The sequence below is a fragment of the Mauremys reevesii genome, linkage group 1 (genome assembly GCF_016161935.1).
Source record: "Mauremys reevesii isolate NIE-2019 linkage group 1, ASM1616193v1, whole genome shotgun sequence".
NCBI lineage: Eukaryota > Metazoa > Chordata > Testudines > Geoemydidae > Mauremys > Mauremys reevesii.
This window is the reverse complement of record NC_052623.1, coordinates 167,688,689-167,711,165: the sequence shown is the minus strand read 5'-3', so window position 1 is coordinate 167,711,165 and position 22,477 is coordinate 167,688,689. Positions and strand designations below refer to the sequence as shown.

The 22,477-nt window shown below is 44.8% G+C and overlaps 1 pseudogene; it reads right to left on the bottom strand.

Annotated features, from left to right (window-relative positions):
* Positions 1-3,864: 3,864 nt before the first annotated feature.
* LOC120370590 lies at positions 3,865-19,572 on the bottom strand (annotated as a pseudogene).
* Between the last annotated feature and the right edge of the window lie 2,905 nt (positions 19,573-22,477).

The following is a 22,477-nucleotide window of genomic DNA, read 5'->3' as shown; positions in this document are numbered from 1 at the left end:
CTATAGATGGTGAAACTGAGGCACGGAGAGCTTAAGTAACTTGGCCAAGATCAAGGAGACAGTCTCTGTAGCTGGTGGGGCTCACACTGGGAACAGATGCCCACATCACAGAAACTGTCAGATACTCAGAAGTAAAAGACCATAATCCCCCCATATGTTTAAACTAATGGCCACTTGAAAGAGAGCAAGATATTGCAAGAGAATTCCTTTGAAGCCTCAGGCATCCCCAGAACAGGACAGCTTTATGGCCAGGACGTCACAGCTACAGTTTGACAAGGGGACCAAAACAAACGCTCAGTGGGTCACACTTCCTTCCAGTTAGTGCTTGTTGCTGTCTAAGGGGTAAAAGATTTTCAAGTAAGTACGGGGCGAGTACATGAAACTCCCTCCATAAGATCCAAATGGCATGGAATACAATGAGGCGGTTTAATAATAGTTACCCTGAACTCCATGCTTTGGGGATCGGGCTATTAGGACACTGGGCAACTGAATCAGTTTTTAAAAGAACAAAACCTTGTGAAGAGTCATATGTGGCAGAGTTCATAAGAACATAAGAGCTGCCATATTAGGTCAGATCACGTTCCATCTCGCCCAGTATCCTGTCTCCATTGGTGGCCCCTACCAGACCTTCAAGGGGAATAAACAGAACAGAGCAATTATGGAGTGATCCACCCCTCTCTTCCACGCCCAGCTTCTAGCAGTCACAGGTTTAGAGTCACCTAAAGCAAGGGAGTAACATCTTGGCTAATAGCTATTGATGGATCTATCCTCCATGAACGTATCCAATTCTTGCTTAAACCCAGTTACACTTTTGGTCACCACAACACCCCAAGTCAATGAGTTCCACAGGTTAGTTGTGCACTGTGTGAAAAAGTACCTCCTTCCGTTTGTATGAAACCTGCTGCCTATTAGTTTTATCAGGTGAACCCCTGGTTTTTGTATTGCGTGAAACGGGAAATAATGCTTCTCTATTCACTTTTTCTACAACAGTCATGATTTTATAGGCCTCTATCATAACCCCCTTAGTCATCTTTTTAGTCTCTCCTTGTATGGAAGCCATTCCAGACCCTTGATCATTTTTGCTTCTCTTTTCTGAACCTTTTCCAGTTCCCACAACCTGACATCAGTTTCAGAGACCCCCATCCCCTCCACTGGCATGATGTGTAGCTGACAGGAAAGCAGGACAGCCATGCAGCAAAGGGCTGAGCTGGGCCATTCACAGTAGGGCATGGAGCTGAAGCCCAGGATCAGACTCTGGGAGGGGTAACAGCCATTTCAGCACATCAGGGATGGACTCAGATGACTGAGAAAAATGCCAAGTCTTGAGCCCACATTCCCCAACAATGACAATAGACTCGTCCATAGACACTGCTGTGCACAGACCCAGGCTTGTATATAGGGGAAATTTTCCAACATTTACTCCAGGAGGAATTTTGAGCCACAACACAATGCAGAAATTTATTTCCTCCCCCTCACACACACACCCCCTCCCAGCAGAATTAGCCAGCAGCTCTGCAGCACTGTCAGTAGCAGATGCGGGAGCAACCAGAGCCTGGCTCTCCAACTTGCAAATACATGACACTGCCAGGGAGGGGCGCTGGACTGCTCCATGCAGGTGCAGTTCCCAGCATGTCCTGAAGGAAGGAAGTGGCATGCAGGAAACTCTGTACAAGCCTGGGACCCAGCATCAGGCTGCTTCTCCCTCTCAGTGGCAGAGCCAGGTTCTATCATCAGGGGGAGCGAACACATTAAAAAAAAAAGACACCACCCGACATATCAAATTACTAATTATATACTTTTAAATTTGGTATGCATATTTTGTACTTAAAATAAAAACACAAGAATGATCCAGGCAACAGAAGTGTTTGCACAGATTATACTTAGATATACTTTAGATTCTAGAAAGTAAATGACAATACAGTAGTTTATAATTGGCCGGTATTTTTTTTAAACCTGTGATATTTTTTCAAGTTACTAATTTCATTTTAAAAATCAATGAAATGCACTTTATTTATAATAGATTATAATACTAAAGTCACCAAAAAGGCATGACAAATACAAGAATGAGAATTGGTGAGCAAAGATCTCATAGCTCTTCGGGGTTGGACAAAGCAGTAATTTCCCCTAAAGTAGCTTTATTCGGGGGGGGGGGGGTTAAACAAAAGACATCTCTACGACACAGGTTGGCAGTCTAACATTTTTGAAACACTGAGTACTGAAAGTTAGGGTTTTTAACCAATTTAAGCTGTGTGTACACACACAAAACAAAAAAAAACCTTCCTGCTTTCCTATCACCAGTTCTGTTATTACAGGAATGAAATCTAGACATCCCATAAAATAGCTAGTTCCACATTGTTCTTCAAACCTCAGATCAGTGAAATGCAGCTTTGCATTTGAGATACTATATGACTTGAGTACATTTTGCACTGCCTGCATCTACAATGACATCAGGAGAGAAGAGGACATGACTGTCCCTAGCAAATATGATTTAAAAAAAAAAAAAAAAAGGCGAGACACACTCACTCACTATCAATGCAACAAGAAGGGAGAACAGTAGCAGGGGCCAAGAGATAAAATGCAATGAAACCTTCCTGTACCCATAACTGATATCTGAAAAGCAGCAGTCACTCGGCAGATCAAAAAGAAAGAGCAGCCAGTATTCAGCCAGATAGGATCCTTATGACCTATATAGGAGAAGTGCACTCTCAAGTAAACTGTAGCAGTTTCCCCAACAGAGTTTTCTTATGGATTTATTTATTAAGGAAAAATTAAGATTAGGAGTCTGATTTAAATTATGTAAATTCAGTTTGAGTTAACTGTGGAACTATTGCAGCTACTTTTATTTTACTCCTGCCTTCATAAAAAGCTACCGAGTTATAACAGAGAATTACAAAGACTAAAGTACATGCTTCAATATAATTAGGACCGGACCACCCAAGATGAAAACTATACCATGGAAGAGTCCTACAACCAGGTATTTGAGGCCAATGCCCTTATCAATGGAATCCTCAACCAAAATGTGAGGAAGGAGAGGCGTACACCCTCTAACTTTTGACAATAATTCAAGGTCAGCCAGCCACCAAGAACAGCACCATTCATATTCTGGTTTTGGATAAAACACCTGATCTTTCCTACATCATAGAAACCTTCCTCCCTCCAAGCCTATAGCAATAAAGTAACCATTAAACAAGTTCTGAATCAATCGTCTTTCTTCCCAATTTAGTTTTAACAAAAAAAGCTTCAATGTAAGTAGCTATGGGAGATAACAGTGCAACTACTAGGTATCAGTGGGGGAAGTGTGCTAGTTATGTCCTGGATACACTGGTCTGTTCAGTGTTATTGCTTTTAATATGCTAATGCAAACACTGTAATAGAGTATTAGTGTCCCAATGTACTGTAGCTTGTTTTAACTTACTGTAATACTAGAAGAGGTGCATGTGAAGCTCTCTAAAAGTTGACACTACAGCAGTGATAGTCCCAAGCCAGCATGCATAGGGCTGGGGGTGGAGAAGGGGAGTGCATCTAGGTATAGGTAACATCTCTCACACCAAACAGGAACTTCTCCACAGTTCATTGCAATTTGGAAGTGTGATTATTATACCTTGTCTTACAAACACCAAACACCATTACATATGCACAAGGTCAATAATTCCCCCCTCTCTCCCCATATACAGAGTTGTGCTTCTGGATATAGTATCTGTCTGAGATTATTATTGAGCTCCCAGCTCTTCAGGAAGCAGTGAAGAGTCAGCAGCCAAGCCACAGGATGAATCCTATTGCAAACAGTATGGGTGATGCATGAGGCATTCTGAAGCAAGAGGAGATTACTGGAAAACTTTAAATAAGACACAGAAAGAATAAAGTTTTCCTAGGTTTTGTTACTGTCAGATTTATTGTATGATGTATAGTAAGTGTTTAATATAAAAATCAGGTAGTAGGGTTTAGAATGTTACAACAAGAGATTATGCTATTACCATTATCCAGTCCACTTGCACACTACTATTTTGAATTAGTGATAATTCACAGAGAGAGAAAGAAGAAAGAGGGGAGGGGGTTAAGCACGGGAAGGGGGGCAATAACTCAAAGTCTCTCCTTTGCCTCCTGGTCCTGCCACTCCCTCAGCCCCCTCCGCAAGGGAGAGCCCGGCGTCATCCTCGCCTCCCTGCTCCACTGGACCAACTTCAGCGCACAGAGACATCAGCGGCTGGCGTCCCCGCGCACCCCCCGGAGCAGAGCGGCGTCTCGACTGCAGCAGAGTCATTCCCCGGGCTGCCGCTGCTTGCAGAGAAAAGACGCCACTGAAGAGAGACCACGAGAAACACCCCCGCCCGCCTTTTTCTTTCCTTCTCCACCTCCTCCATCGGCACCAGCTGGGCTTCAGAGCTACCTTACCCACCGCGTGGCCGCCTCGCTCTGCATGGGGCTGCCGGGGGCCAACGGGACTGCTGCTTCTCAGCCCCCTCCCACCGTGCTGCTGCCCCTTCCCCTCCCGGCAGAGCCCACCCCTGCCTGGGCGGCATGTGCCAAGCGGGGCTCAGCTTAGCGAGCCGGGCAGCTGCGGGTGGGCAGGCAGGAGCCTCCTCATCATCATCCCCGGGGAGCCAGGCAACCAGCCGCTGTCACCGGCAGCCTGGGAGCAAGCCGGGCTGGGGATGCGGGAAGGCAGTGCAGAGCTGAGAGCCAGCTGGCGGCCGCACGCAAAACCTGGCTCCAGAGTCCAGTGCTGTCTGGAAAGGCGCCACTTTTGGAAAAGGTGCTGGGGGAGGGGAGCAGCCGCTCCCCCTGTTCTCCCCCTAGCTATGCTCTGGGTGGTAGGGGGTGCAGGTGTCTGGGCTGGGGGGTGTCCCACAGCTGGATGCTGGGGGTGTGGATGTCAGACAAGATGTGTCCAGCTGACACGTGTGACACACTCAGACAGGTGCCCAACAAAAGCGTAACAGAGAAACAGGAACTGGGCTGTTGTAGGAGTTTCTTTGACTCTCTACTTCTGGGGGAATCTTTTTTGCTGGCTGACAGGTATTTTGAATTAAATTACCAAAATAACTGAAACTGGTGTGATTATATTGTGTTTTGATAAATAAAATATGCAGATTTTTAAAATATTGTGGGCAGAATGTTTAATTTTTTAGTGCAGAATTCCCTCAGGAGTACACATTACTACACCACTATGTGGGTGGCTTCCTATGTGAACACTTACTTCAAATAACAAAGACCTTTTCAGTTTAGGTTACATTCCCTTGGAAGTAATCCCTTGGAGGTTTCCTTGGATAGACACACCCTAGCTATGAGATTTCAATCAGGTTTTGCAAAACCAAACCAAATGCTACAGCTGCTACACACATGTACAGCTTCCATTGACTCCCATAGCAGCTACACCTGAAGAACTACAACTGTGTTGCGCTCCACTGTGCCAAACTCAGACCCGTTTGTAAGCCTCAACTTTTGTTCAACCAATAGCAGTGAATAATAATCTGATATTTAGATGTCAGAGGCCATAGTAATGGGGGCAATACATGGAGCCAGACAACCTTTGCCACAATGCCGCCTACAGTAAAATAAAACCTGGACACAGAGGATACTCCACCCACCACAGAAATGCACCTGCTTCTAGGGAGAACTGTGTTACAGAGCTCTCCATCTCCACTTGCTGATGGTGGAAATAAAAGCATTTCAGTTCATGTAGGAGAATGCTGACACACGGAATACAAATACAGAGAAAAGTTATCACGTTCCACTTTGAGCTAACATGTAGGCCCCAGCTTACAGAATGGGGAGACCACCTGCCTTTGCACTTACTGCTTTTCCAGGATAGGCTATATGGCAAGGACCTGGGTGCTCTCATGCCTGGCATTAGGTTATTCTTTAGTTCCATCACTACGCTGGACCCAGGGCTGAAAGAGATCAAATAAGAATTATCCTACACACGTGTACTTCTTCTAGCCAAGTATCTTTTACTATAAATATTTGAGTATTTTTCTAACATTGAAGAAGACAGAGTATGTTAATTTAAACAAACCTTCATGCAATCAGAACAGTAACTTCTCGCAAAGGCTAGACAAAAGTGTACAATACGGTGATGCCATTTACTTTTTGACTAAAATCCCCAATTAATCAGTTAACCAAACAAGAAATAAATAAGCCAAAGACAGCAAGAAAAATCAGAGTTAAAGCTTGATTATAAATATTGCACTGCCCTCAACTGTAAATGGCATCTCAGCACACATGCCCTAGTCGTCTCTATATACGCAGACTTCATGCAGATGTTGAACAGTAAATGCCAGTGAAAATGAGGTAGGATCAGAGGCTAAAACAGGGAAAGAAAAAGTTAAAAATGACTTAGACAAGTTGAATGTCTTCAAGTTGGGAGGGCCTGATGAAATACATCCTAAAATACACAAGGTGCTGACTGAGGAGATATCTGAGCCATAAGCGATTATCTTTGAAAAGTCATGGAAGACAGGAGAGATTCCAGAGGACTGGAAAAGGGGCAAATATAGTGCCAATCTAGAAAAAAGGGAATAAGGACAATCTGGGGAATTACAGACCAGTCAGCTTAACATCAGTACCTGGAAAGATAATGGAGAAAACAATTAAGCAATCCAATTGCAGAATCCTAGAAAATAAGGCGATAAGTAACAGTCAGCATGGATTTGCCATGAACAAATCGTGTCAAACCAACCTAATAGCTTTCTTTGACAGGGTAACAAGCCTTGTGGATGGGGGAGGGGAGTGGTAGATGTGGTGCATCTTAAGTTTAATAGGACTTTTTTTGATTCTGACTTGCATGACCTCCTTGTAAACAAACTAAGGAAATTCAACCTAGATTGAGCTACTATAAGGTGGGTGAATAACTGGTTGGAAAATCGTTCACAGAGAGTATGTGGTTCACAGTCAAGCTGGAAGGGCATATTGAGTGGGGTCCCACAGGCATCAGTTCTGGGTCCAGTTCTGTTCAATATCTTCATCAGTGATTTAGATAATGGCATAGAGCACATTTATAAAGTTTGCAGACGATAACAAGCTGCAAGGGGTTGAAAGTGCCTTGGAGGATAGGATTAAAATTCAAAGTTATCTGGACAAACTGGAGAAATGGTCTGAAGTAAATAGGATGTGCGACACTACACTCCATATTCATCATAGTAATATTATTAGGATATGATCATGGCATAATTATGAAGCATTTTGTACAAGATGGGTCATGTAAGGAGTCATTGGGAAAATTATGATTTGCTGAATACAAGTATCCTATTTGTAGGCATGTATCGTTTTTGTATCTGAAATTATGAATATTGACTAGGTATCTATATTTCAGATGGGCTTACTCTAGAAAACACCCACAGCCAGCCTTTCAGATACAACAATGAAAAAGCCAAAGAAGGTTACTGGCTCATCAACAAAGACAATTGGCTGTGGAATAGCTTAGCCTTCGTGGAAGGCCAGTCTGTAAGTTATGGCTGCTACGACTCTGCAAGGGCATGTGACCAGTTCACATGTCTCTGGACTCCATTTTGGGTACCTGAATTTTTCCACAAACTGGTCTGGAAACCAAGTTTGAAACAGAGTTCCTGCCATATGAAAAAGCTATACAAGGCAGAGAGTGACATCATCGGTTGTCTTCACTCCCTACAACTCAACAGACAGAAGCTCTGAAAGAAAAAGTCTTGGAACGGGATACAAGATCCCAAGCTGCATAACAAATGCAGCTTGTCCCTTAAGATCTGCAAGCCTGCTTATATTGTCAGCCAGGGTGAGAATTTGCTAATTCATATCCAATCTTTCTAGAATTTTAGGCTTAGTTTGCGGTTCTGTTTATTTACTAGGTAATCCGCTTTGGTCTGTGTTCTATCACTTATAATCACTTAAAGCAAAAAACAAGTTTATTAACTACAGAAGATAGATTTTATCTAAACCCGTGTGCCTGTGACCAAAGTGTCTTGGGAAAAATCTCAGCCTGCTTAACACAAGTATGCATGGTCCTCTCCACATTGAGGGAATGGCAAACTGGGTAATAAATTCATACTGGTCGATGTTTTGATCAGGGCAGGATGGTACAACTCTGGGGTCCCAGGCCGGGGGTTATTTTGGCTGTAGTCTCTCTATTGTTGGTTCATGCAGTGGCTGTCCAAAGCCTGCATGCAACTGCAGCTGGGTGTGTCCCTGCCTGTGTGAATGCTGGTGGGAGCAGTCTATAGCCTGTCACAGCAGCACAGTGCTAAGAGGGAGCCCAGGCTGGTGAGTCACAGGGCTCAGTGAAACCCCAGTTCCAGGTGGCACCCCGGGGGGAACCAATCACAGGATGAAATTCAATAAGGACAAATCCAGAGTACAGGTCTGTCACATCTTACGTGCATTTAACATGCACGAATTCAGCTTTACGCGGCTGGCAAAAAAAGAGAAAAATAATTTAAATACTGTTCCTGTAGTGCGGGCGATTCCGCCTGCCATTCAACTCAATGTAATTTTGACTATACGCCGTTTTCACTTTACGCACTGACCGCGGAACGTAACCCCAGCGTAAGATGAGACAGACCTGTACTCCACTATCAGTTGCGCACATACAAAATGGGAAATGACTGCCCAGGATGGAGCACTGAAGAACAAGATCTGGGGGTCATAGTGGATCACAAGCTAAATATGAGTCAACATCATTTTGAGATGCATTAGCAGGAGTGTTGTAAGCAAGATCCGAGAAGTAATTCTTCAGTTGACATTTAATCAGCATGGAGTAGAGCAGGGGTATTGTGTCCAATTCTGGGGGCCACATTTCAGGAAAGATGTGGAAAAATTGAAAAAAGTCCAGAGAAGAGCAACAAACATGATTCAAGGGCTAGAAAACATGACCTATGAGGGAAGATTGGAAAAAAATGGCCTTGTTTAGTCTGGAGAAGAGAAGACTGAGAAGGGACGTGATAACAGTTTTCAAGTAGATAAAAGGTTGTTACAAGGAAAAAGGAGAAAAATTCTTCTCTTTAACCTCTGAGAATAGGACAAGAAACAATGGGCTTAAATTTCAGCATGGTTTAGGTTGGACATTAGGAAAAACTTCCTGTCAGGGTGGTTAAGCACTGGAATAAATTGCCTAGGAAGGTTGTGGAATCTCCATCACTGGAGATTTTTAAGAGCAGGTTAGACAGACAGCTGTGAGGGATAGTCTGGATCAGTGATCTTCAAACTTTTTCTGGTGACCTAGTTGTTCCAAATGAGCTGGGATTGAGGGGTGTGGGTGGGGCTCAGGGCTGGGGCATAGTGTTGGGGTGTGGGGGTGCGGGCTGAGGGGTGGGGCCAGGAATGAGGGATTCGGGGTGTGGGAGGGCTCTGGGCTGGGGCAAGGGGTTGGGGTGCAGAAGGGGGGGGTCAAGGCTCTAGGCTGGGGCCAGGGATACAGGGTTTGGGGTCCAAGAGGGAGCTCTGGGTTTGGGGGGGCTGAAGGCTGGGGCACGGGTTTATCTCGGACAGCTCGCGGTCAGTGGCACAGCAGGGGTGAAGAGGAAGGCTTCCTGTCTGTCCTGGTACCACGGACCACGCTGTGCCCCGGAAGCAGCCAGCAGCAGGTCCAGCTCCTAGACAGAGGCGTGCAAGTGACTCCGCGTGGCTGTCGCCCACAGGCACTGCCCCCCACCAGCTCCCAGTGCAGAGCCGGTGCTCGGGGCAGGGGCAGCACATGCAGCCCCGTGGCTCCCCCCCCACCCCGCCACCTAGGAGACGGACCTGCTGCTGGCCGCTTCGAGGGCGCAGCACGGTGTCGGAACACGTAGGGATTAGCCTGCTTTAGCTGGGCAGCACCACCGACAGGACTTTTAATAGCCCAGTCAGCAGTGCTGACCAGAGCCACTGCAACCCAGTGCCTTCTGTTCCATGACCCACTTCTGGGCCACAACCCACGGTTTGAAAAGCACTTGTCTAGATAATACTTAGTCCTGCCATGGGTGCAGGGGCCTGGACTAGATGACCTCTCGAGGTTCCTTTCAGTCCTTCAATTCTGTGTCACTGTTACAGGCTGTAGGAGGCCGTACGTTGATGACCTTTGATTAGACAGGTAAGGCATAGTACAATGATTTGGTTGTTCAGGGGTGAGACAGATAATGACCAGACACATTATGCTTTATTTTCCGAACCTACATTGTGATTACACTTCAAAAATAAAATTATTTCTGACTCAGGGCTCTAACTGCCTGCAAAATCTCCTGGCTGTTAAAAGTTATTTGTAGCAGGTCATGAGAGATTAGATTAGTGTCAGAAGTTTAAGCCTAAATTGCCTAAGAGCTGACATCAGTCTGCATTTCTATCATGCCCAGCATAACAGTTTAATGTTTAATAACCCCCCCAATAAATATATAACCAGTGGGGATTGAATCCAGGACCATCAGCACTAATAGTACTACAGTAGAACTAGAGGAGTAACCATTATCTGGTAGCAATAGTATGTTCTTATACTCTCCTATGGATCTGCAACTAAAGGAGACAGGAAACACTGACCAAGAGGCATAAGAATGTTGATTCATCCAGTGGGAACTCCCCCACCATCACCCCAAAGTAAATTGCATCTGCCCATCAACACAGCAGCATGAGTTACAAGTAGTTTGAAAGCACATCTTCTATGAAAAGCACTGTCACAAGAAATACACCTTTTGTTACCTGTTGTTTATGCCACTATTGAACGTGCCCCAAACGAACACAGAATCTGATTGCTCCTGTAGCTCTGCCAAAGGAAACAGACATCATTGTGGCTCAGAACTGAGTAACTTCTGCAAGCGTCATAGCAACACAAAATGAGAAATATGGCAGAGACGCTGCTAGGTTTACAAAATGGAATGAGACTTGAGCTAAGACTTGGCATAAGTGACAGCAAAGCAGGCATTTAATTGAGAAATATAAAGCGTAAAGATCATCATCAATTTCCATTTTCATCAAAGCACAGATGGTGCAACAGACTATATGGAAAACAACAGATGTTTTGTAGAGAATAGCAGGCGTGTCGTAGATCCTGTGAAGCAGGAGAACTTAATTTGTTCAGGGACAGTATAACTGGGTGTCCCAACACATGATCTGTGCAGAGGGCTCTATGGGACCTCTCTCTTAGTCCATGTAACTTCTTTGGGGGCAAGAAGAAGGGAATAGCAGGGGCTGACAGCCACCTTGTGTCATCAACCTCCTCACCTTTATCCCAGTCTTCGTCACATGGAGATGGCTGCCACATGCTGACAGTGTTCATCTCTCTGTGGCAGTTATTCGACTGACTCACTTAAAGCAAAGAAAATTCTTAGTGAGAAAATCTTTTTGGATAAAATACAATCCTATTTTAGGGACATTAATCATTTTTTGACCTAGCTGCAGAACAGCTCTACGCTTTGGAGAGGAGCAGCATACGCTGGAAGCTGATCAGTACTCCCCTAGTCTTAGCAGCAAAAAACTCTTTAGGCCAGGGATGGGCACCTTGAAGGTAGCAAAGGGACACAAAATCCATGAGACCCCTTTGGTGGGCCATACCTTAAGAGGCTATACATTGCCCAGCTCTGAGAGTTTGCTACAACACAGAATGTTTAGCAGGCCAAATCAAATGATCTGGCAGGGTGGTTGCAGCCCCTCATTTGCCAATCCCTGTTTTAAGCCTCTTCTAAAGCTAAACAATTCTGCACACATTTTTCAGCAATGGTGCAGTTGCTCCAACATACGCATTGGGAGAGGGTTCAGGTGTGTTTCTATTGTCATGTCACAAAAATCTGCTCAGGATTTTTTCCACTACTGTCATGCTCCAAGCCTTGTCTACATGAACATGCACATCATTGCTAGCTTCAGTACAACTCTACTTTTGCCAGAGAACAGGTACGTTTTCCAGTGTAGTGACAACCACATAGACATCAGTGGGGGGAGACATTGGAACACAACCCACATAACCAAGTGATTTAGGTGCTGGGGTGACAGACCTGGACAGTGAACTCCTCATCAGAGCCGACAGCATGGGCAGTGGTAGGAAAGCTTCCCCATAGTCCCCTCCCCAACTTGCTCCACTCTGAACTGGAAGAACCCACCTTCAATTGGGAAAGTTACTCAGCCTTCCTGGCCCAGTCACAGAAGTGAGGATTGTTATGATCTAGACACTTGTCCATTAAGAACTGGACTGAGACCAATTTATTTCACATATGCCACTAGACAGGCTATGAAGATTTTTGGTCACTATCAGGTCAGATCTGCATTGGAGACCCACCTCTCTCATGGCCACTATCTTTCCGCTCTAAGCGGTCCAGATTACCAGCTAGATCTCATTTCAGCACACACAGTTTAGGGCACAATGTACAGTTCCCATTTTAACGCTAAAATCTCTGGCAGATAACACATGTAATGCAAGCCAGTTGCCTCTCAGATGCTTAGGAGAATTTGCATGGACACAGAATGAATGAAACTCAAGTCTCCCAGGGCTCCTGTTGCTTCTGTATCACATAGCACTACAGGTAAAGGATTGCTTATGGAATAACAGAGTAACAATCTTTAACAGCAAAAATTAAGTTACAACGCTGTTAGCCCAAGAGTTCCAGAAGTGACTTTGGCTCTGTAAACAGGGGCGGCTCTAGACCCCAGCGCGCCAAGCAGGCGCGTGGGGCGGCCCTTTCCCGGGGGGGCGGCATTTGGCTCCGGTGGACCTGCCGCAGTCATGCATGACTGCGGCGGGTCCGCTCGTCCCGGGCTCCGGTGGACCTGCCGCAGGCATGCCGGCGGGAGCTCAACCTGAGCCGCGGGAAGAGGGGACCCGCCGCGGGACCGGGGAAGGGCGGCGCAGCGCACCGCGCTGCTTGGGGCAGCCTACTTTCTAGAGCCGCCCCTGTCTGTAAAGGAGTTTTTCTCACCAATGTCTTGCTCAATGCAGCTTTTGTCATCACAGCTTGATATATGATGTCTGATCTCAGCTCTGGGAACCTGATGGCGGGCATTAAAGGGGCATGTGGCTAGCTGCTCTGCAATATCAGGGTGGTTCTAGAGAAACAGAAAAAGTACGTGCTATCTCACTGAATTCATCCTAGCCCTTGTATTTTCTAGTCACTAGTGAAGGGTTTGTGCAATCTGCATCCTGAAATAGGTTGAAAACATTTAAACAAGGAAAGACAAAACTTAGCTCAGGTCCTGAGCACAAATGCAGTGTAGAAACAGCGAAGCATATGCATCGTTTATGATAGAGGCTATGGTTGTTCATTTTTACATTTAAACACCACCCTGAATTTATCTGATTGAAGATCAGCCCCAGATCAAACACAGTGAAACCCCTGCAGTGTCATCACTGGCATGGTTCAATGCACAGATGAAATTGCCCTAATAAGCCTACATCGGGAGTAAGTGCCTTGAAACCCTAAAAAATTCAGCCACTTTATTTTTAAATTAAGTAAGCAACAGACTAGAGAACAAGTTCCTGCCTGCACTAGAGCTTAAGTCTTTGCAGTAAATTTAACTCTCCTGAAACAGGAGGGAAGTTACTCAATGTTCCAGCTGAGGCCACATCTATATTGGGGGCATTCTGCCAGTAGAGGTAAACGAGTGTGGACACAGAAGAGCACTACTATCCCCCACTGAATGAAGAGCCTTTACCCTTAGAAAAGAGCAAGACAACAAAGAGGAAGAACACACACTGCTCAGGCTTGCTCTGCACAGTTTTTATATTACTATAGCTATGCTGGCTAAGGGTGTAATTCCTAACCAATACAGTTATACAGTACATCATCTTAACATGTGGATGCAGTTATATCTGTATAAGTGTGCTTATATCAATACAACTAATATACACTAGCACTGGAGAGGTTAAAATAAGCTACTGACTGAGAGGACAAAAGAAAGGAGCAGCTTCTCCTGTTAAATATATAGCATTCTAGCCCAGAATAGAAGACTGAAAAGAGAGAAAAAGTTTCAGACCGATGTACATTGAATAGAGTTATTAGCAATATAAAAAAAGATGGTTTATTTTGCAATCAGAGCAGTGCAGCTGCTAAAGAATTAGCTGCAACATCAGATCATTTTTGCTTTGGCCAGCCAGAAGGCATCCATATAACACTGGCTGCATTTGCTCCATGCCCTGAAGTGGGAAGCAAATACCCAGGTCCCACAAGTGAACTGCTGGAAGAGAATAGAATCCCATCACTAACCTAGGTATTCTGAAGAACCTATATCACCTTTCTTTGGGGCAAATGCACTGATCTGAAGTGCATTACTAAATATGAACTGGATGCTTTTACTAAGTGGTAAATGGATGACAGATATAAATATGAAATAAAGATGGCTTCTTCCAGTCTAATAGCAAGTGAATGCATCCTTCTAGCAAAAGGCAACAAAGCATACTGAGCTCACCATGCATTAGCTTTACAAAAATATGATTTCCCAAGTGCATTAGAGACCTTAACATCCTGTCCTACCTTCCTGCACTTTATAAGATGATAGGAAACCGACAGGCTCGGATTTGATGATAGCGATCATATGGACATTGTATTAACTTCTCTGGATCCAAAGCATCAACTGGAGGAGAATGAATAAAAAGACAAGAAAACATTCTGCCAAACAAGATCTAAGAACATCATCAACACAATTAACAAGCGTGGAAACATACTAGGTACTGGAGCTTTCCTCTAATGGGGTTAAGCCATTAATTTTTAATAGCCTAGACAAAAATTTAAAATTGCTACAGTGGCACTCATTGTGTACACCCAACCAAATTCACTTTGGACTTTTTGTGAGTGGAATATTAAATTAAAAATGAGGAAAGTGTAGTCAGTAGTGCAGAGTGGCCAGTATATATCCATGAGTACACTTATGCAGAACAGTGAGCTGGAAATACATTACTATAAAAACCCTTGAAGCTACCAAATTAGCTAGCTGTATAGCAGTGACATGCTAAGGGTCAGCAGAAGCATGGCATTCTGAAGTAAATCCTTTTGCATTTACTTTCAATGCTCAAAGGCCATCTCTGCTGGAGTAAGAAACAAATCAAACTAAAACAAACATGGCTGGAGTTAAGGCTGCAATTTGCACTACAGAGCACTTGGCCCTATAAAGTGCAGAGGTTGGCAGGTGCTTAAGAGTCCAACACCCACTGAATATAGTGAGGTCCTAAGTCACAGGCACTATTTGAAAATGTTCCCTCCTAGTCCACACTAGGACTCAGAGAGGCATGAGTCACCTTAATCACTTAAAAGTTACATAGAAGGGACAAGGTAGGTGAGGACCAACTTCCAATAGTGAGAGACACAAGCTTTCAAGCATACACAGATCTCTTCTTCAGGATTCAGTTTGTGTTCGTGCAGCAGCTTTCCTGCCATTACACGTGTCTCCCCTCACACCTTCCATGCTACTTACCCACATTTGTATCAGTGTACAGAGGGCATGCACACAAAGGAACAAGGGACAACAGACTGTGGGATGTTCTCTAGAGAGCTGGAAGTAAGGGGACCGGCCAGACTGATTACATAAATCAGTGTTTTTCAATTTTTTTTGATACCAGGGACCAGCTTGCAGCCTTTCTAAACAGTGTCAGAGAGACCAGAGGGACAGGCCACTGAGAAAGACTGACACAGGTCATTAGGACAAATGGCTACTTCTGACAAAGTGGGAATTGTCAATGTTTGTATGAATACTGTGTGCCTCAGTTTTCCCTATGTGTTGCACAAGTATCTAGGCGGTGGGATAAGGGTGTGAGAGCTTTGCAGATACCCCAAGAGGGAAGGTACAAGTGCCATCTAGCTACCTGGGCCCAGCCAATGGTTGGACAGTCTGTATCCTGAGGCCCATTCTCTGCAAGAGCCAGTCGGAGGAATTAGAGAACAAAGAGGTGGAGGCCAGGTGACCAGTTTGCCTGGGTAACATCATACAGGATGGAGGAGGGGCAACTGGGTGTGACTGAGAGTGAGCTGCTGAAAGCTGGTCAGTCTCCTGGTTTGGGACTGAGCGGGAGAACCCAGGGCTCTGGGTCTCCTCAAGATGGACTTTGCTTTAACTTCCTGCTTTCTGTACCAACAAGATTCTGCTCTATGTTGTTTCAGATGACTAATAAACCCTTCTGTTTTACACCGTCGGGGGTGCATGGCCCCTTAAGGGGGCATGCAAGGTTTCCCCAGGTGTTCTATTCAGGTGGACTCGCTGCAGGCAGCTTATGGTGTGAAACAGGGATGCTGAACGCTCAGAGGTCAGACCCAGGAGGAGCTGAAGCCCAGGCGGTTTGTCCTAGTGAGTGTGCGCACCAAAGGGTGGTCATACTACAAGAGGGTCCTGTCCGAGGGCTAGTCTACACTACTGTGCTGCTCTAGTGAGTCTGGTGAAAACGCACTATGCTGACCGGAGAGCACTCTCCCATCAGCATAATTACTCTGCCTCAGCAAGAGACGGAAGCTACGACAGCAGGAGAGTGTCCCCCACTGACTTAGGGCTGGTGTGGACAGCTCAGGTGGTGCGTTGCTCTGGGGGGTGGCTTTTTCACATCCGTGATTGACATAAATTATATCAACTTAAAAGGTAGTATAGACAAGCCCTGAACTTCATTCAGTGGTTCCAGAGCACCAAGCCTGTGTATCCATTAATTACTCTGTGTGGGGGGGGGAGGGGGAGTCATCCCCAATGCATCAAACCAGCACCATATGCCAGGCTAGGCCTCTGAAGAGGGCAGCTCCCTTACCCGACCATGGTACTAACTAGGGCTGTATATTAATCACAATTAACTCATGCGATTAAATAAAATCACAATAAAAAAATTAATCACAGTTTTAATCATTGCACTGTTACACAATAGTATACCAATTGAAGTATAAAATATTATTGGATGTTTTCTACATTTTCAAATATATTGATTTCAATTACGACACAGAATACAAAAGATACAGTGCTCACTCTATTTGCACTGTAAAAATAATAGTATTTTTCAATTCACCTCATACAAGTAGTGTAGTACAATCTCTTTATTGTGAAAATGCAACTTACAAATTTAGATGTGTGTTACATAACTACACTCAAAAACAAAACAATGTAAAACTTGAGTCCACATGTCCACTGAGTCCTACTTCTTGTTCAGCCAATCGCTAAGAGAAAGAACGTTTGTTTATATTTATGGGAGATACTGCTGCCCGCTTCTCATTTACAATGTCACCTGAAACGCCTCAGAAAAGGAGTTTGTATGGCACATTTGTAGCCAGCATCGCAAGGTATTTACATGCCAGATATGCTAAACATTCATATGCCCCTTCATGCTTCAGCCGCATTCCAGAGGTCATGCTTCCATGCTGATGACACTTGTTTAAAAAAAATAACGCATTAAATAATTTGAGACTGAATTACTTGGGGGAGAATTGTAGGTTTCCTTCTGTTTTACCCACATTTTGCCATATATTTCATGTTCTAGCAGTCTCGGATGATGACCCAACACGTTGTTCATTTTAAGGACAATTTTTAACTGCAGATTTGACAAAACGCAAAGAATGTACAAATGTGAGTTTTCTAAAGATAGCTACAGCACTGGACTCAAGATTTAAGAATCTGAAGTACCTTCGAAAATCTGAGAGGGATGAGGTGTGGAGCATGTTTTCAGAAGTCTTAAAAGAACAATACTCCAATGTGTAAACTACAGAACCCAAACCACCAAAAAAGAAATTCAACCTTCTGCTGGTGGCATCTGACTTAGATTATGAAAGTAACATGCATTGGGCCACACTGCCTTGGATCGTCATTGAGCAGAACTTGTCGTCAGCATGGACACATGTCCTCTGGAATGGTGGTTGAAGGGACATATGAATCTTTAGCGCAGGGGTCAGCAACCTTTCAGAAGTGGTGTGCCGAATCTTCATTTATTCACTCTAATTTAAGGTTTTGCGTGCCAGTAATACATTTTAATGTTTTTAGAAGGTCTCTTTCTGTAAGTCTATAATATATAACTAAACTATTGTTGTATGTAAAGCAAATAATGTTTTTAAAATGCTTAAGAAGCTTCATTTAAAATTAAATTAAAATGCAGAGCCTCCCAGACCAGTGGCCAAGACCCAGGCAGTGTGACTGCCACTGAAAATCAGCTCACGTGCCACCTTCGGTACACCTACCATAGGTTGCCTATCCCTGCTTTAGCGCATATGTAAGTACGTAAGTATAGCACGTAAGTATCTTGCAACGCTGGCTACAATAGTGCCATGTGAACACCTGTTCTCATTCCAGGTGACACTGTAAACAAGAAGTGGGCAGCATTATCTCCTGCAAATGTAAACAAACTTGTTTATCTTAGCAATTGGCTGAACAAGAAGTTAGACTGACTGTACGTGTAGGCTCTAAAGTTTTACATTGTTTTGTTTTAGGATGCAATTTCTTTGGTACATAATTCTACATTTGTAAGTTCAACTTTCATGATAAAGAGATTGCACTATATTATTTATATTACATGAATTGAAAAATACTATCTTTTTTTTTACAGTACAAACACTTGTAATAAAAAAAATATAAGTGAGCACTGTACACTTCGTATTCTGTGTTGTAATTGAAACCAATGTATTTGAAAATGTAGAAAACATCCAGAAATATTTAAATAAATAGTATTCTCTTACTGTTTAATCGTGTGATTAACCTATTTAATCGTTTGACAGCCCTAGCACTAACAGGATATTAACCATGTTGTGTCTGCAGCCAAACACATTTTGGAGCCAGCCACTGGTAATAAAGTAAATTATGAATTGTGGCATGGATAGGGCCTTAATAAGAAGTCACTTTACTGGGATGCTCCCCAGGAAACTGATTTAGGCCCTGTCTGCACCAGACATGACTGTAGTTTTGTAACCAGTTTGTACCCCACACAGCAAATCTGCTAATTGGATCGGCCATTTCTCCAGACCACTGACATGCTGCAGCTGGCGGACATAGTCCACACACACAGTGGAGGACTGTAAAATGACAACTTCCTGGAGGCCTTCATGCCTTGAACATTACTGATAAGAATGCTGTGGCTTAGCCAGATTGCATATGCTAAATAAATAAAATGAACCACACACAGCTGAGTTACGCCACCACTCCAGCCTTCCTGGCTCACAAAGGTTGGGGCATGGTGTTGCGTGTCTGCACCCAATATGCTGCCTAGAAGAGTTTGTCTCAGTACACCCAGTCACCCACCCAGCAACTACATATTACCCAAGCAGTCTCACACCCACCTTGCAAAACCTAGGTATGGTTTCTTGCTGTGATATTGACCCACATCATTCTTTATTGCCTCTAAAGTTTGTGTGGTTTTGAACTGCAAGAAGACCACAAATTCTTTCATTCTGGGACCCAAAATCAGGTGCAGTGAACTGCTGCTCTAATACACAGATGCATATATCCACCAAACTTAATGCCTAGAGGGGAAAGTTACTTCCCTAGAAGCCACTCCCGCCTTTAACCAAGTTTAAGATACTTTAATACTTTCAAAGATCTAAGCTGTCTCTCACTGTATCTGCAGGAACCATGAATAGAATCAGAATGATAGGACTGGAAGGGACCTCCAGAGGTCATCTAGTCCAGGCCCCTGCATGAATGTTACAAGCCAGCAAAGAAATACTTACCATAGTTGTCTTCTAAATCCATTTTACTGATGCTGAAAGAACGCTGACTTAAGTTTCGCTGAAGGACCCTTTGAGCCAGTCTCTGAGTGTCACTCTCCTCCTTAAAATATCTACCCTATAGACCAAAAATGAGGAGATTCACAGATTGCTAAGGCCAGAAGAGACAATTATGATCATCTAGGAGGTTTCAATCTGTGATCCGCAGACCCATGGGGGTCCACAGACTATATCTAGGATTTCCAAAGGGCTCCTGCACCTCCATTCGAAATTTTTTAAGAGTCCACAAATGAAAAAAGTTGAAAACTACTGATTTAGGCTGACCTGCATAACACAAGGCATAGGACTGCCCTGACTTAATTCCCATTTGACCTAGTGCAGATCCTTTAGAAAGGCATCCAATCTTGATTTCAAAAATTTGATGGAGAATCTACCACAACAGTTAGTGAGGGTAATTAACCATTGGAAAAATTACTGTTAAAAATAAACCTTATTTTCATTCTGAATTTTTCTAGCTTCAACTTCCAGGCACTGGAAATAACTTGAAAGTTATTTCAATTTATACATCACAGCTACTAAGGGTCAAAGATCAACTGCATGACAGCAACCAGTAGACTTTATATCTATGCTATGTATGCTCAGGACACAAGCTTATTCTTGGTGGCCCACATATAATGTAGGGCACCGGGAACCTCATATTCTTCTGCTCCACAGAGAAAGGTTTCCTCCAAGATGCTAAAATCCAAAGATTTTTGTCTGAAACATCCTCTTTGCCCAATACATTTAAAAGGGTTAAAAGAACCAGTTCCCAAGAAAAATTAAGCCATGTATTTTGGCAGCTCAGTTATCTCTTCTCATACACACTTTAGTGCTCCATCCTGAGCCACTCCACCTGCCTGACAGGTCAACACTTTTACACCTACCTTGTGGCTCATGATCTGTATGAAGGCGGAAAAAAAAAGGGGTCAGAGAGTTAGATGGTTGCTGCTTTTTAAAAAAAGCCAAAAAGGAGATGCCTAATAAAACTGGCACACATGGGTCGCGTGTGTCAGCTGCGTATCCCTCTCTAAAGTGTGAGCTGCAGATCTGACCAGCACCAAAATGTCCGAGGTGCCTTTGACAAACTGGAAAGGGCTGCCCCAGGCGGGGGCTCTAGAGCCGCCCCTGGCTGGGACTGCAGCTGAGGGGGAAGCAGTGCATGCTGGGACTGCAGTTTGAGGGCTGGGGAGCTGTATATGCTTAGGGTTGCCAATTTTCTAATCTCACAAAACGAATCACCCTAGCCCTGCCCTTTCCCTGAGACCCTGCCCCCCAATCACTACATTCCCCCTCCCTTGGTGTCTTGCTCTTTCCCACCCTCACTCACTTTCACTGAGCTATGGCAGGGGGTTGGGGTGCAGGAGAGGGTGAGGGCTTTAACTGGGGGTGCAGGCTCCAGGGTGGGGCCAGAAATGATGAGTTTAGGGCATGTGAGGGGGCTCCAGGCTGGGGGCAAGGGATTCAGTATGCGGGAGGGGGCTGCATCTTGAGGCAAAGGGTTGGGGTGCAGAGAGCACGAGGGCTCCAGCTGGCAGTGCAGGCTCTGGTGTGGGGCCAGGGATGAGGAGGTTGGGGTGCAGAATGGGGCTCTGGGTTTGTGAGCAGTTCTCAGGGCTGGGGTTGAGGCACAGGTTTACCTCGGGTGGCTCCCAGTCAGTGGCACAGCAGGGCTAAGGCTGCCCCCGGGAAGTAGCCAGCAGAAGGTCCAGCTCTTAGGCTGGTGCCGAGGACTCACTGCATGCAGGCAGTGCCCCACCAGCTCCATTGGCCATGGTTCCCGACCAATGGGAGTGTGGAGCTGGTACTTGGGGTGGGGGCAATGCACAGAGCCCCATGGCCCCCCTGCCTAGAAGCGAGACCTGCTGGTCACTTCTGGGGCATAGCACAGGGCCAGGACATGTAGAGACTAGCCTGCTTTAGACCTGCAGCACTGCCGACTGGACTTTTAACAGCCTGGTTGGTGGTGCTGACTGTAGCTGCCAGGGTCCTTTTTTGACCGGGTGTTCCGGTAAAAAACCTGATGTTTGGCAACCCTATGTATGCTGGGAGCGTGGTCAAGTAGGGAGGGCTGCATCCTCACGAGCTATGGGCTGCCCTGCTTAGACTAAGCTGCCCAGCACATGCTGGGGCTCTGGAAGATGTCACTTCAGTACTATGACGTGCTTTTGCTCTGAAACATGACTGTCTAAAAATGCCCTTGCCTTAGCTGGCCTGCTGTGTGTGTGTGTATTGGAATCAGAGCTGTGACAAAAATGAGAATGGGGAGAAGTTGTTGCATTTTGATCCTCTTAACTCTGCAGAGCCAGCCCAGGTACAGGAGGGAGAGCTTGGGTCTATTCTGCATCATCATTGTTACTATTTATTTGTCTTAGCATAGTGCCCAGGAGCCTTAGTCATGGACAAGGATCTGTTGTGCTAGGCACTGTATAGTGACTAATCAAATGCAACATTAACAGAATTAATATCATATTGCCTCTATATAAATCCATAGTACATCCATATCTTGAATACTGTATGCAGCTGGATTCGCCCCATCTCAAGAGATACATTGGAAATGGTACAAAAAAGGGCAACAAAAATGATTAGGGGTATGGAACGACTTCCATATAAGGAAAGTAATAAGACTGGGACTTTTCAGCTTGGAAAAGAGGTGACTCAGGGGGGATATGATAGAGATCTATAAAATCATGACTGATGTGAAGAAAGTAAATAAGGAAGTGTTATTTAATCCTTCTGTAAGCCCTGGACTCACCACCACAGCACCTCCTGCTGGTGACTTCTGGGAATTAGCTCATTCCAGCTCCGGAGTGCCCTCTGCAGGCCAGTGATCCACCTTACCTGTGGCCCTCCCAGGACCCCAGTGCCCTTTTTACCAGGGGTGATGCCCCCTGGCAGTAACCCCTCAC